This window comes from Rhinolophus sinicus, chromosome 11 (genome assembly GCF_057876585.1).
Source record: "Rhinolophus sinicus isolate RSI-liver-muscle chromosome 11, RSI-T2T, whole genome shotgun sequence".
Classification (NCBI taxonomy): domain Eukaryota; kingdom Metazoa; phylum Chordata; class Mammalia; order Chiroptera; family Rhinolophidae; genus Rhinolophus; species Rhinolophus sinicus.
Window position 1 is genome coordinate 2,120,856 of NC_142511.1, and position 14,037 is coordinate 2,134,892.

Consider the following 14,037-nt stretch of genomic DNA (forward strand, 5'->3'; position numbering starts at 1 on the left):
GTACGTTTGACACCGAGGCGGCCCAGTGTCGTGTTCGCCTGGTAATGACAGGATATAGCTTTACCACTGGTCTCGCTTGTGTATTTATTTTTTCGCTTCTGACCAATGGCAATAGAAAATAATAGTTTGCAGCGAACACGAATGAAAAACAAAATTAAGTATTTGACAACTGCCAATAGAAACTAGATATAAAATTTAGAGGCAAACATCTCCACTCTGATGATACAGATGAACATTTTCATACTGTGTAGTACTCTACCTACGTAACACTATATAAAGTTTCGATGTGTTTTCCCAAATATTCAAGTGAAATAGGACAGTCTGTATTATCCCGATATTGTAAATGAGGAATTGGAGACCCAGGCTGTGATGTCACAGCAGGAAAGATAGCTACTCTAACAAATTCTATTTCAGATGTGTGTCCTCAATTAGCAAGTGCCAGGAATGGGTATAAAAACCAGACCCCCCATCTCTGACTCTTAGCCAATGTGTCTCTCACCAGACAATGATCCTTTTCTTATCATAATATGTTTCTACTGTACATGTGTGGGGGGGGAATCTATATATTGTTTTTTCTCTTTGCTGTCATTCATTCAATTACCATTCAGCCAATACAACAGAGAGCTTTTTGTGTGTCAGTCATTGCGGATGCACTAAGGGACCAGATACACAAAGTCCCTGGCCTCAGGGAGCTTGTGAAGTCTGAGGGAGGAGACGGGTAGCAAACCAGAAGTCACAGACATAAATGTATCATCATAAGCCATGATAAGTGCTGGGAAGGAAAATAACTGGATGGGATGAGAGGCCATCACAGGGGAGCCTAATTTAAATGGAAAGGTCAGGGCAGACTTCTTCGAGAAAACGCCATTTCTGCTCAGATCTAAACGGTGAGTAGGATTCAGCCTGGGGGAGAAAGTAGAGGTGGGGGAGGGCTACCAGGGGGAGGTGTCTTCTAGAGGCTGGGAGGAAAATGCTGAGGTCTCCCCTTTAGAAGATCTAGCCTCCAAGAGTTCCATGCTTCTGGGTTTCACACAGCACGTCAGCTGTGTATTGCTGGAAACTTCCCTTCCTGGCTTCGTCTCCCCTTCAGGTACTGGTCAAATTCAAACCACTCGCCATTTTCCAATGGCGCCACCCCAGTAACCCGTCTCCGGGGACGTGTCCCTCTGCATCTCTGCTCCCCCTCCTCTGCTCTCTGTCCAGATACTAACCGTTCTTCCAGGCCGTTCTCATGGGGCGCTTAGGTGGCCTCTCGCTGAACCAGTCTCTCTCTCCTAGACCACCCAGGCGCTTGGGACCACCCTGGGGTCACTGTACATTTTCCTCTTTGTATTATTATCATGAATCCCTTGCAACCCCGTTTTACTAAACACCAAACCCTCAATGCCTGGCAACTGGGCCTGAGTCATTTTTGTGGCCCCAACAGCCTTTACAATAGAGCCCAACACAGAATGGAAATCCAGTAAATGTGTGACTAATGAAGGAATAAAAACACATTGATTATGCTGAGATCTCCTGAAGTCAACTCCAGGGCACCGGACACGAGGACGTGAGTGTTCCCAGCTTCTGACAGTAGACAGCCCAAATTTCATTTTCACGGGCTCCTCTCCTGGGGTCACAGATTCACGCGTGGACAAGCTCACGACAAGCACAAGCACAGTACATCGGCCTTGGTGACTGAGATCCTCTGAGGACAGAAGTGAGGTGCTAACTCAGAAAGAATGCTGATTGACTCCAGAACATTCTCAGCTACCGTCAAAAACGGGGCCATTTCCATAAGGCCTGAGATGTGTCCAAAGGCACACGCTCTATCTACAAGGTGTCTGCATGGCTTTGCAGACGGAGTTTGTAGCACAGCCAGTTGCTCTGCTCCCTGGGGAAACCAGCTGACTGAGCTAAGTTTGCCCCAAGGGGGTGGTTCCCAAACTTGTCTGCACATTCGAATCACCCAGGAGGCTTTAAAAAGTGACAGATGCCCTTGTCCACATCCAGAGATGATTCCGTTGGTCTGGGCTCACGGGCTGGGTTTTGGAACTGTTACAAGAACCCCACGCTCTCCTAATGTGCACATCTGGGGACTGGGGACTGAAGGAGAGACAGCCTTCCTCTCACAAGAAGCTGAGAAGGAGAAACCGCTTCCAGGATGACCCCACTGGCCCATCTGCTAGCACATAACTAAGCTTCTGAACCCGAGAAGCCCTTCCTAGCAGGAGAGGTGGTGGTGAGGTCCCCCTGCAGGTTTGCTGGTGGTGGTCTCAGCATGACACGCTCACGCCCTGCTCCCAGCCCTGTGCTGTCAAAACCTTACTCACGAAAGCATTCCCTACCGGCCAGTTCCTCTCTCAATGCCCCCTTCCAAATACTTAGTACTTCCAACGCTCTCCAAAATGACTTGCTTAAATGTTTACCACAGCAGTAGTTGAACTTCCCTTTGTGTGATAACTAGCTGTGAAACTGGAATCTTTTTCTTGCGTGTAGAGACCACCTCTTACTCATCTTTACACTATCAGAGACTCTAGCCTTTTGCTTTGTACACAGTAAGTGCTCAATAAATGCTTCTGGATTGAATGGATGCTGAGATTACAACTATGGACAGGACAGGCTTCATTCCTGCTTTCATGGGGCTACAAGCTACGAGTCTAAGGGTAGCTGACAACTACCTTTAACTCTAAACTAAACGTTGTCATACAGTTTTCAGGGTCGAAGGAACTGTCACGTGGATACCCTGGTTCCCGGCCCGGTCACGCTCATCAACCCTCCCTGTACACAACTCGGCCACAGCTGCAGATTCCCTGGGCGCTCTCAGTATACACAACAACCGTGATCCCGCTGAGAGAAAACTGGGGCTGCGACCAGAGGCAAACATCTGGCCCCTCCAGAGAGAGGCCAGCACAGCAATTACGGACGCCAGTCCGGGCTGGCTCCAGATCCAGGAGCCCCAGCCGAAGAGGTGGGTGTCACCACCAGACCTCAGGAAGGTCTGTTCGAGTCCCCGAGAGGGAGGAAGCAACAGTGGCGGGAGCAGAGCCCAGCCCCACGACAAGGAGACTGCCCTCGGGCCTACAGAACAGGCACGGACTGAGCTGGCTCCTGGCTCCCGTCTGGGTCCTGGTGTGGACTGTATACTGGCTGTAAGAGGTGCAGACCGCAGGCTGCAACCCAATCGCACCGGCCGGGCAATCTATTTTCAGATGCCACTCACTTGGGGAAGAGGATCTAAATATACCTCCAGAGACGCAGGAGGTAGGCTCCCATCCTGGCAGCTGCGAAGGGCGAGGCAGACGTCAGGAACCTCAGCGTCAACCTCAGGGCGGCCCCAAGGCCTCACCACTTGTGGAGCTATATTTACATGGGGGCAAGTGTCTGTTATATTGGACTGGGTTTTCACATAGGAGCCCCAGGCACGGGCTTGGCATGGTGGTAAAGGCCACGGTTCGCTCTCTCCAGAGGTCCCCCGAGCAAAGCGTGGAGCTGGCACGAAGGGCTCAGGCAGCGCCGACCTTGCTCTGTTCCCACGCATTTACAGCATAGCAAGGTCCTGCAATTGTGTGAGCTCCAGGGATGGAACTCCCTGTGTGAGGAGCAGCTGGCAGTCTACAGACGCACCTATAGCTTATTTGTATCCACAGGTATGGAATACTACTGCAAGCAGAATGAAGGGGGCTGCAGTCAGAAAGGACTGGCGACTAGGACGTGAGACTTAACCTGCTGTGATGGTTTGCTCTGTAACGGGGCAGGCCTCGAGTTCGTGCTCAGCCAAGACGCAGCTCTGTCACTGCTGAAAGCCAGCCCTGTGTCACCATCCCTAATTCCAGCCACGAGTCCCCAAGGGCCAGAAAGCACTCAGTTTGGAAGGACCTGAGGGAGAGCTGTATTCCCCACCGGCATTCAGGTCACTCTTCCCAGTAGCAAAAATGAACAGAACTCCCGAAAGGCAGAGAAATAGCTGACTGGGGGCAGGGGCTGGGGGGCAGGGGTGTGGCACAGGGAGGGGTCGTGCAGTCAGAATGCTTAGCAGTATCAGACATGGCTTGCGAAGTCTCTGTAGTCAGTGGATTCCATCAGCCTTAGAAAAGATACCAGACCCAGTTTAGCCGGTATCAGCCATGGGACACGGAACAGAATTAGTTGGGGAAGAGAGGATCTGAGACTGTCCCCCACCGCGCCCCCTGCAGCTCAAAGGGTCTGAGCACCATCCACGTCAGACTCATCTGGGAGGCTTGTAAATGCAGCGATTCCTGGGTTCTGCCTGGACCCTCTGAGTGAGTCTTGGGAGCTGGAGAATGCCCGGACACGTGTATCGTTAACAAGCTCCACAGGCGAGGTGGACGAGCAATAGAGTTCAAGAATCACAGCCTTACAGAAAGGTGTCTGACGAAGGCCAAACCTTAAGTGAGTATGCACCCTGTTACCAGGAGACTTTTCACTGGAGCCTCCCAGGTACCTGCACGGCCAGCGTGACCGCCATTCGATGGCCTAACTGATGTCCCAGCGTCAGCACCTAAGCAGTGGGGTCGGGCCTAGGAACCAAGTCTGCTGGCTCACCCCTGTGCTCGTCCCACTAGACCTCACTGTGCCTCATAGCTGCAGACCCCAACCGCCCAGCCCTCTGTGCCTGGCAAGCAGGAGGCCCAGGCTCTGGTCAGACGAAGGTTCTGGAAAAACGGGCTGAGCATGGGGGTGAGGTGGTGCTGGCCTGCAGCTATGGCTCCTGGAAAGTCTTTGTTGGGAGAAAGTAGGCCCCAGAGATACGAAATAGTTCAAAGCCATTAGGATGCAGGGGGCCGGGCGAGCAGCAGCCCCAGGTCTGCAGTTAGAGAGACAGAGCTGGAGGACGCAGGGGGGCCAGCAGGGACTGTGGCTTCACCCTGAGCAGCTGTTAAGGGTGCAACACTATTTCTGAAGTTGCCCAACCAGCAACAACTCTCCAGGTGGAATTTCAGACACAACAGCAGGCCGGGGCCCAGATATTTGGGGAATGGAGCCTTTCTGTCGCCAAATCAAAGCCTATGTGTGGGGCTGATATGGCCCCCTCCTGCCTCCGCCCTGTGCTGACGGGTTTGTCCACATACTGTGCCGACCTCAGCCAGCCAAGCCTGGAGGGCTGTGAAATCAGAGAGGACCCCCTTCACATCCTGGCATGTGGAGATAGGTCCAAGGACTTCAGGCCACCACAGACTAAAGCACAAAGGGAGGGGAGTCACTTCATCCAGTGAGTAGTTCTCCAACATCCCTTATGTCCTCACCTTGGAGGGACAGGGCTGAGCTCTGTCTGTGCCTCAGTGATGGCTGCTTCATGCTTGGTAATTAAGGAAGGCAGTCACGACGGATGCTAGTTAATCAGCCTCTCCCATTGGAGGGTGGGCAGGGAACTGATAAACTGCCACTTATCGCTCAGGTTTTCTGTGGTAGACCAGGAAGATGCTGTGAACGAGGCAGAGGGGCGGCTGCCATCCTGCTGCCCACCCGTGCTCTCCTGGCACATCCGTCCTCACGCACAGCTCTGACGTGCCTGCCTCCTGGGACCGAATCTTCTTCATGGCCCCCCGCTGCCCACAGAGGTACTGGGTCCATGCCACCTCTGCACGCCCTACAGCCCTCCCCCGACGGAGCACATTCCAGCCTCCAGACAAATGCACCTCGCACGCTCCGTCCTTCCCTGCTCTGGCTGAAGCTGCTTCACGCTTCCGGAAGCCATGTCCTCACGGCCCACGTCCTTCAGCCGAGTCCTAGCCTGTCCTAAACACTCCGTCTTCTGGTCCTTCCCAGCCAGGCCGTCCCTGTCTTCTCTTTCACTCCCTGCTCCTCTCTTCTCTGTGTGTCTCTGTATCTCTTTCTCTCTCTCTTCCTGCTCCTGAAACTCCTACCCCCACCTCTCTGTCCTGATCCGCAACCCACTCAGCTCTGTGACCTCCGGCGTTTCTCAGCATGAGGCACAGCTGAGTGTGTGCTGCTAAGAACCCAGCCCTCACGCCCTTCACTTTTTAATGCCTGCAGTTTCCTCAGCCTCCACGAAGGGCCTGGCCTACTTGTGATGAGGGCAGGGACCTCAGTTTCCTTCGGGGGGGGGGGACAGGGCGAGCATGTCACCCACCTTGTTGGATCAGTCTCTTCCTAGGGAGCTCTCCATGCCACAGCCCCCCCTTGTTCTGCAGCCAAGGTCAGAACCTCCATTTCTGTGCTCCTATTATACACCCAGCACACCTCACAGTTACAGTTAAATAACTATGTATCTGTCTGGGCAACACCTGCATCCCACTGCCGATAGAAAGCCCCATGAGGACATTGTCCGCAGACAGGAAACACTCAGTGAAAGGAGGGATGGCGTCGATCGCACTCTGCTGGACTAAGTAGCTCTGTGTGCGGCCCAGACTCATCCACCCTCCACCGTCTGAGAACACAGGTGTTGGACCCCCAACACTTCACACTTCCATCCGTGCCTTGTTCATAGTCGGTGCTCAAAAAAAAAAAAAAGGTAAGAAGAATAGTTTCCCTACTGGGAAATTAACCCAAAGCCAGTGATGGTGTGTCAGTACCATCACATTTGATTCAAAAGCCAACACATTTAGTCCAATAAATCAATAAATAATTACTGAGCACCCATTCTGCATAAGGCATACAATTATTTCTCACCTGTGTGTCTATGATGAGAGAAGTGGCTATGGGGACAGTGGGTCTGGTTTGAGTCTTTGCTTTGCCCCTGAGTGACTGCATGACTTTGAACAGTCAGACCCCTCTGAGTATCTGTTTCCAGGGTCCTCGGCCTTTAAAATGAGCACAAAACCCTGAGTGAGGGCTTAAAGAAGGCATGTACTGGAAAGCCTTTTCGTAAAGTGGGAAGTGTGATAACATGTATTAATATAATTATTCTGGGTGATGATGGAAGAAAAAGGCCATGAAACGAGATGTGGCCGTGAGTCTCAGGCACTCTCCGCAGTGACGTGCGGCCAGGAGTGGGGCCTGCCGGCCACGCTGTCTGACCTGGCAAATCTGCCTGACCCCCTGACAAACCCCTGAGCCTCCCAAGACACAGGTTCATCATCTTGTCAACCCGCTCGAGGCGCCTGGCTTCCTGGGAGGGGCAGGCTTCCTAATAAAGAGACTGTCTTAATAACGCGAAGTGCCCGGGTGCTATGGCAACGGGCATTATGTGATGTGGAGAAGAGGAGCCGCATCTGATAAGAAGAGGGAGCCTGCAGATGGGGAGGGGGGTGGGCACGCACACAGGAGGGGGGTGGAGGAAAATGCACACGTGACAGACACAGAGCAGGCACCAGGGAGCAAACAAACAGTCCCGGGGCTTCCTGCCTCTCAGGTGGCCGCTCCGTCTGGGCCCTGCTACCTGGAGGGTGTCTTAAGCATCTCCAGATTTCCTGCCGCTACTGCAATTTAGGACCACCCTGTGTACTTAAGTTGGTCCCCCCAACGGTTTTTTGTTTTTTTTAAGATATAAACATGTGCAAAACTCTGGATAAAGCCAGGTTGCGAATTTACAAAAAAATTAGAAACACGCATTTATGTATTTACGTTTTTGTACTCACCGATGGATGAGTTTCAGAAGTTCTCTTGTAACTCGGCATGGCCCCTTGGTTGACGATGTTTTCCAAGAGTCCTAACAGCGTGAAGAACCAGCACGTTTGCGCACTGTGAAGAGAAGGTCAAAACCAGCGCTAGTTTCCATGCCATCAAACTCCATCACCCTGTGAAAATACCACCTGGCCGTCTGAGACGCACGGCGCAGCACAGGCGGCGGCCAATGCAACGGAAAGCGCGTCAGATGGGCACGGAGGAGGATTCCTGCCTCGTGCGTCCCTCTCTGTTCCAGAAACTGGACTCGCATTAGCTTCTGCCAGTTTGGTATCTTGGGTTCTGGCCCCCAGGGAGCCATGAGACCTTTGGGTTTTCTTCAAGAGAACATCTGTTCAGGGCCCGGCCCGGTGGCTCAGGTGGTTAGAGCTCTGTGCTCCTAACTCCGAAGGCTGCGGGTTCGATTCCCACATGGGCCAGAGGGCTCTCAACCACAAGGTTGCCAGTTTGATTCCTCGAATCCCACAAGGGATGGTGGGCAGTGCCCCCTGCAACTAAAGATTGCACACAGCACCTTGAGCTGAGCTGCCGCTGAGCTCCCAGATGGCTCAGTTGGTTGGAGCGCATCCTCTCAACCACAAGGTTGCCGACTCCCGCAAGGGATGGTGGGCTGTGCCCCCTGCAACTAGCAATGGCAACTGGACCTGGAGCTGAGCTGCGCCCTCCACAACTAAGATTGAAAGGACAACAACTTGACTTACAAAAAAAAGTCCTGGAAGTACACACTGTTCCCCAATAAAGTCCTGTTCCCCTTCCCCAATAAAATCTTTAAAAAAAAAAAAAAAAAAAAGAGAACATCTGTTCAGAGATGTTTACTATGATTCTGTTACTGAAAGAGCTCCCCCTTCCAGCGGCCCCCCAAGTGTCTCCTGCTTAACCTTCACTTTATTTCCACCTCCTGCTAGTTCCCCAGCTACAGCTGAGGCCCCGAGACAATCACGGTGATGAAGAGAGCGTGGTCCCTTCTTGGTTTTATCTCATCCACTGGCTTGGGCTCCTTCGGGAAAATAGACATTGAGTATGGCCATTTTTGTGTTTACTAAATACACAGACATCTCTACTGTTGCCAGGAAGGTTTCGATTAGGAAACTGAAAGGCTCCTTGGCTGTCAGCATGTGGGGGCCACCGGAAAGGAATATCATGGATGGCTAAGAATATTCCCTTTCTACGGTTTTTAAGAAAAACTAGACTCTTCCATTAGTTTAAGATCAGATGTGCCTACAGGGAAAAGAAGAAATGACTTACGGCTTCTTTCAATATTTTATGTGCATGTAAAGGAGCTTTAAATGTTTTCGAACATATTCTCTAGACTGGAATACAGTAGAATTGGAACAATGATGAACTGGTCGTGGGATTTTAAGGGGATGTCTATTTTCTTCTGCAAACTTCTCAATATTTTACAAGTTCTCGATTACCTTTTCCTATTAGCGATGACACTTACAATGAGAAAAATAATGTCAATATTTTAAACAAAAATATTCTTTAGTCTTCTGAATTGTTTGTTTTTGCTATGAATAGGTCACAAATCACAGCCCCTTTCCTCCGTACATTTTATTTCATAAGGCCAGAGTACAGGAACAATACAAACCAAAAAAGCCTGGAGTCCTCACTTCCCTGAGAAAGCTATGCGGTAGGACCGAAAACCAGGGTTTCATGAGAATCCCTTGGCACAGCCCCTCCGGGGTCCACTCACCTGAATTACATTAGAGTCTCTCATCCCATTTATGAATCAATCTCTTCAGCTACCCGCCTTCTCTCCCCTCCTCTCCCTCCCACCCGTGATCATTTAATTACCATCTGCTCTTCATGTCCCTTGCAAGTCACTGAAAAGACACACACACCATCAGGAGTTTTGGGGCCATTAAAGCCCATGTCATTCCTCTTCTGCCCCGCTGCGTTGCCATGTGCCGTTATAGGGTAAGTGTCGTCTCGTGAAATCAGAAGACCTGGGTTCAAATCCTAACTCTGCTATTTACAACACATATGACCTTAGGAGATAGGCTTACCCTCTCTGAACTTTCATGCTCCATCTATGAAATGTGAGTGATAGTTGTGAATGTGAAGGACTTTGTGAAATGATGAGAAAACATGTGAAACCCACGGCACGGGGATCCGTGCATAGTGGGTACTCGGGAGAAGAAATCCTGACAGGACTGTTCACCTCTGAAGCCAGGACCTGGGGTTTACCAACCGGCCGCTGGCTCCTTTTCCTCTTTCTCGAGTAGAACCTTCGGCAGGCTAACCTCCAAGAGGCCAGGCTGACAAGGACAGCTTACACACGTCATGACTGTCATCACTCTGCCGTTACCTGGACCCGTGGTCAACGTCAGCTGCAGCCCTGGAGGCCGAGTGTTGAGCCAGCTCTACCTGCCATGGCTGGTAGAACAGTTCTCTTTGCTAAGGCTTTGCATATTCCAGCAGGTTCAGTGAACACGGTTTGATCAACGACTGTATTCCCGCCACTGTGCCAGCCCAGAGGAGAGAAGGAGGTGTGACACATGGTTCCTGCCCTTCTGGAGCTCACAGTCTAATGAATCGTTTCGATGTGGAAACCCACGTTATGCTACACTTCCCTTGAGCTCTGTCCTCTCTTCCCCTTCAGAGTCAATACTCCTTGAAGGTGCTGCCTGTGCAGCCCTCTCTCACCCACCCCAGCCCATTTGCTCACCTTCCACTTACTTCTTAACTCACAAAGTCTGGCTTTCAGAACCACCGCTCTAATAAGACCACTCTTTCCAAGGCCATCAAAAATCTCGGTTTCAAATTTGAATGAATATGTCTCAGCTATGGTCTACTTGGTAGTGTTGACAGCATTCAACACTATCAACGCTTCCACTTCCTTCCTGAAGCAATTGCCTTGGCCTCCCACACGAATCTCCAGATCCAAGTACTCAGAGGCTGACTGGCCATCAGCAGGGGGATGTCTCACACCTGACATAACCCAGCTAAACTCATGGTCTCCCCTCCCATCTGTGTTTCCTCCAGGGTCTTCCATCACCTAATAGCATTTCTACCTACCACACTGCTCACACCAGAAATCTCAGAGTCATCCAGGAGACCCTTTCCCCTTGCTCCTTCTGTCTCATCCACCACGCAATCTGTCAGATCTTCTCTTCCTGTCAACGCATCCCCCTGGGTCTACCATCTTCCTTCGCCTGGGCTGCTACAAAACCTCCTAACATCTTCCTTGCTTCCACCGTTACTCCTTCCATTGGCCACTCTATGGACTGAGTTGTTCTGCTTTGATGTAAATTTGATCATATTACTCCCAAGCTTAAAATCCTTTAATGATTTATCATTGCACCGAGAAATAACCTCTGTTACCATAACTTGATCTTCAAGGTCCCCACGACCCAGCCTCTGGCTATTCTTTACCCTAAACTCATGTACTCTGGCCCCTGATCACTGTGTCATAGGTACACAGGTCTCATTTCAGTGCCTAAAACACGCCACAGCCTTTCCTGGCCCCAGCCTTTAAATGTGCTGCTCCCTCTGCTTGGAGAGCTCTTACACCCACTCTTCCAGGCAACTCCAACCCATATTTCAAGACCCAGCATGAACGTCACTTCCTCAGAAAAGCCCTCCCTGAACTCCACTCTAAATTTGGTCTCCCAGCTATCCTCCCTCATAAAACCCTATTTCTCATAAAATCTTATCAAAATTTTACATTTATTTATCCCATTAAGTGTAAAGACAGATGAAAAAAGACAGAGATGGATAATTTCACAAGTTAAGAGACTTACAGGATCAATCCAGTAAGTGGACCATCCATTTAATGAGAATTCCAGGAAATAAATACAGAGAAAATGGAAGGGGGAAAATAAGAAGAGAAAGAAAAGAAGACAAATGCCTGGAACTTACCAAAAAAAAAAAAAAAAATACAAACTATGTCTACCACCCAATTACAGCCCAGTTAAAGTTTAGAACACCAAAGATTTAAAAAAAAAAAAATCCTAAGCATTTAGGAAAAATTAAAACTGGCTACCTATAAAGCAACACGTATCAGATTGTCATCACTAAAACTGAATGCTAGAGGTCAAAGCAGAGATGAAAAATCTTCTTAAACCTAGAATTCTAGCCAAACCATTCAAGGAGGTGGGGGAGGGGAGACTTTGAGACATGCAAAAACCCAGAAACCTCACCTGCAACTCGCCCTTCTGTAATGATCATTTGAAAGCATACTCCAGCCAAGCGAAACAGAAATCTCAGAGAGCGGAGAATATGAGACCCAGAAAAGTGGAAGTAACCCAGAAGTGAAATGAATTGAAATCCTAGAGTGACCGTTCTCTAGGGGGACTAGGAAGGAACCAAGCACATTAGAAAATGAGGGCAGAGGTCTTTGAGAAGAATACCTTCAAGAGTCAAGGAAATTTCCTATAACCATCACTGGAATTGGAAACTGGATGATCTTATTGATAAGGTAAAAGAACAGCACTGTGAACAAGAAGAAATCAAGGTCATTAGGAATAGCAGGAAAACTAAAATTAGCAAAGAGCTGTATTAAAAAGTCACAGTCCAAATATACAAAAATGAAAATGTATCATGATATGAGCACGGATAGAATGTACGGAAACAGCTCATGTTGCGTCTGGGAGCATTCTCCTTTGAATGGAGGAGTTTTAACAATATACGTTAAAAGATAAACTGAGACACATTAAATTTTTTTAAGAGTTTATTTGAGCAAATCAGGCAGTGCCAAACTGGACGTTGCTGGGGTGTCTGTCAGACTGGAACTAGAGGAGAGGCTTTTATGGAGCAGACGCGGAAGCAAAGCAAGGAGATGATTTGATTGGCTGAAGCTTAGGGGTTGCCTAGTTGGCTGTTTGTGATTGGTTGACCTTAAATTTCATTTCCCCGATACACACACATTTATAGGAGTTGACTCTGGCTTAGGTTTTGGTTTGTTTACACAACCTATCAAGGCCTTAGAGCCACTTCTGCCTAAAGACCTCCGTGTTGACTCACTTCGATAATCGAATTGCATCTTTTCTATGGGTCTGTCACACACCGTGGTCCTAAAAAGAGTAAGAATTCCAAATTCATAATGTAAATACTCATTGATTCTCAATCTCTGAAATCAACATGTAAACAAAACACAGAGGACCTAATGGTAGTTACAGAACAGAATGTCAATATTTTAAACCCACAGTGTAAGAGCAATGGAACAGCTGACAGAAGTTAGAACGTGGAAGGCGGTGGTGGGTTCCTTCTTTTACAGGACAGAGTCAGGATATCCTGTCTGAAGTGGCAATGTCAAGAAACGTAATCTTTTTAAAGTATGAATCTAAACATATTACTTCAAATGACATAGATAAATAACCACAAAGCAGCAAAATTAGGAGCAAGCACACAGTTACTGGAAATGTGTTATGCTGTTCCTCTTTTACTGTGAGAAGTCAATAAAACCACTGAAAGTGGGAAAAAAGGAAGATGGCATACAAAAGCACTGGAGTTAAAGTTTGGAAATAACCACCAGAAGAACTAGAAACAGAAATAGTTAAAACACAGGCGCAGGCAAGTGGGGGAAGAGGCGGTCCCACCTTTCATTTTCTATTGTTCTGTATTGCCCTAGGGTTTATTACTCTGTGTCCATATTACATTAATTAATTAGGGAGTGAAGAGCATGCAAAACTAAATAAACAGAACTTCTGGGCTACGGGAGTCCACCGCAGAGCTCTGAGGGGAGGCACATTTGAACAGAGCAGTCCTGTGAGGGACGCACGACCTGTGCAGCACCCCCAACAGTTGTGCCCTTCTCATATCCTGTAGATGGGAGGTGATGGCTGGCATTACAGGAGAACAGCACCTAAGCATTTCAGGTGGCCCAGCTGAAGAGGAACCGGTCATTTAAAGAGACTCTAAAGCAATGGTGGGTGGGGTGTAGGCCACATGACGTAGCGGTCAAAACTGTAGACTCTGGAGTGAATGGCCTTATCTGGACTGTCACTTACTAGCTGTGTGACTTCAGGCAAGTGATGAAAAGAATTACGCCCATGCTCTGGGGTATTGTGTGGCTTCAATGAGCTCATTTGTGTTGAGTGTTAGCTGTTGTTCTTATAAAGAGAAGCAGACTCCAGCTGAAGGGAGAGCCTGATGTCAACAAGGAATATTTTGGAGATTCCACTAAGTGATAACCTTCTATGGTTTGTTCCTTCCCTAACTACAGAGAGACAAGCTGACTGTGGCCTGGAGGAAGAGAATGCCAATTTGGGGAACAACAGACTATTAACACTAATACTACTAATGAAAGCTGCTGTTACTGAGCTGAGTGTTCGCCACACACCAGGAACTGTGCAAAGCACTTTCCACACCGTCTTAGTCCATCTTCACCAGCATCAGGTGAGACAGACTTTTTATCTGTTTTTTTTAATTCTGCTAAAACACACAGAATAAAATTTACCACCTTAACCATCTTTAAGTGTACAGTTCAGCAGTGTTAAGTCCTGTTAA

General features: G+C 49.0%; 1 protein-coding gene across 3 annotated transcripts in view; it reads right to left on the bottom strand.

Annotated features, from left to right (window-relative positions):
• The window catches only part of RXRG (retinoid X receptor gamma), a 154,964-nt gene that overhangs the window by 44,409 nt on the left and 96,518 nt on the right, over window positions 1-14,037 (bottom strand). For all 3 annotated transcript variants that reach the window (XM_019747337.3, XM_088801543.1, XM_019747336.3), the window contains one exon: window positions 7,542-7,644. The gene's annotated coding sequence lies outside the window, so the exon portion shown is untranslated. The remainder of the gene's footprint in view (window positions 1-7,541; window positions 7,645-14,037) is intronic.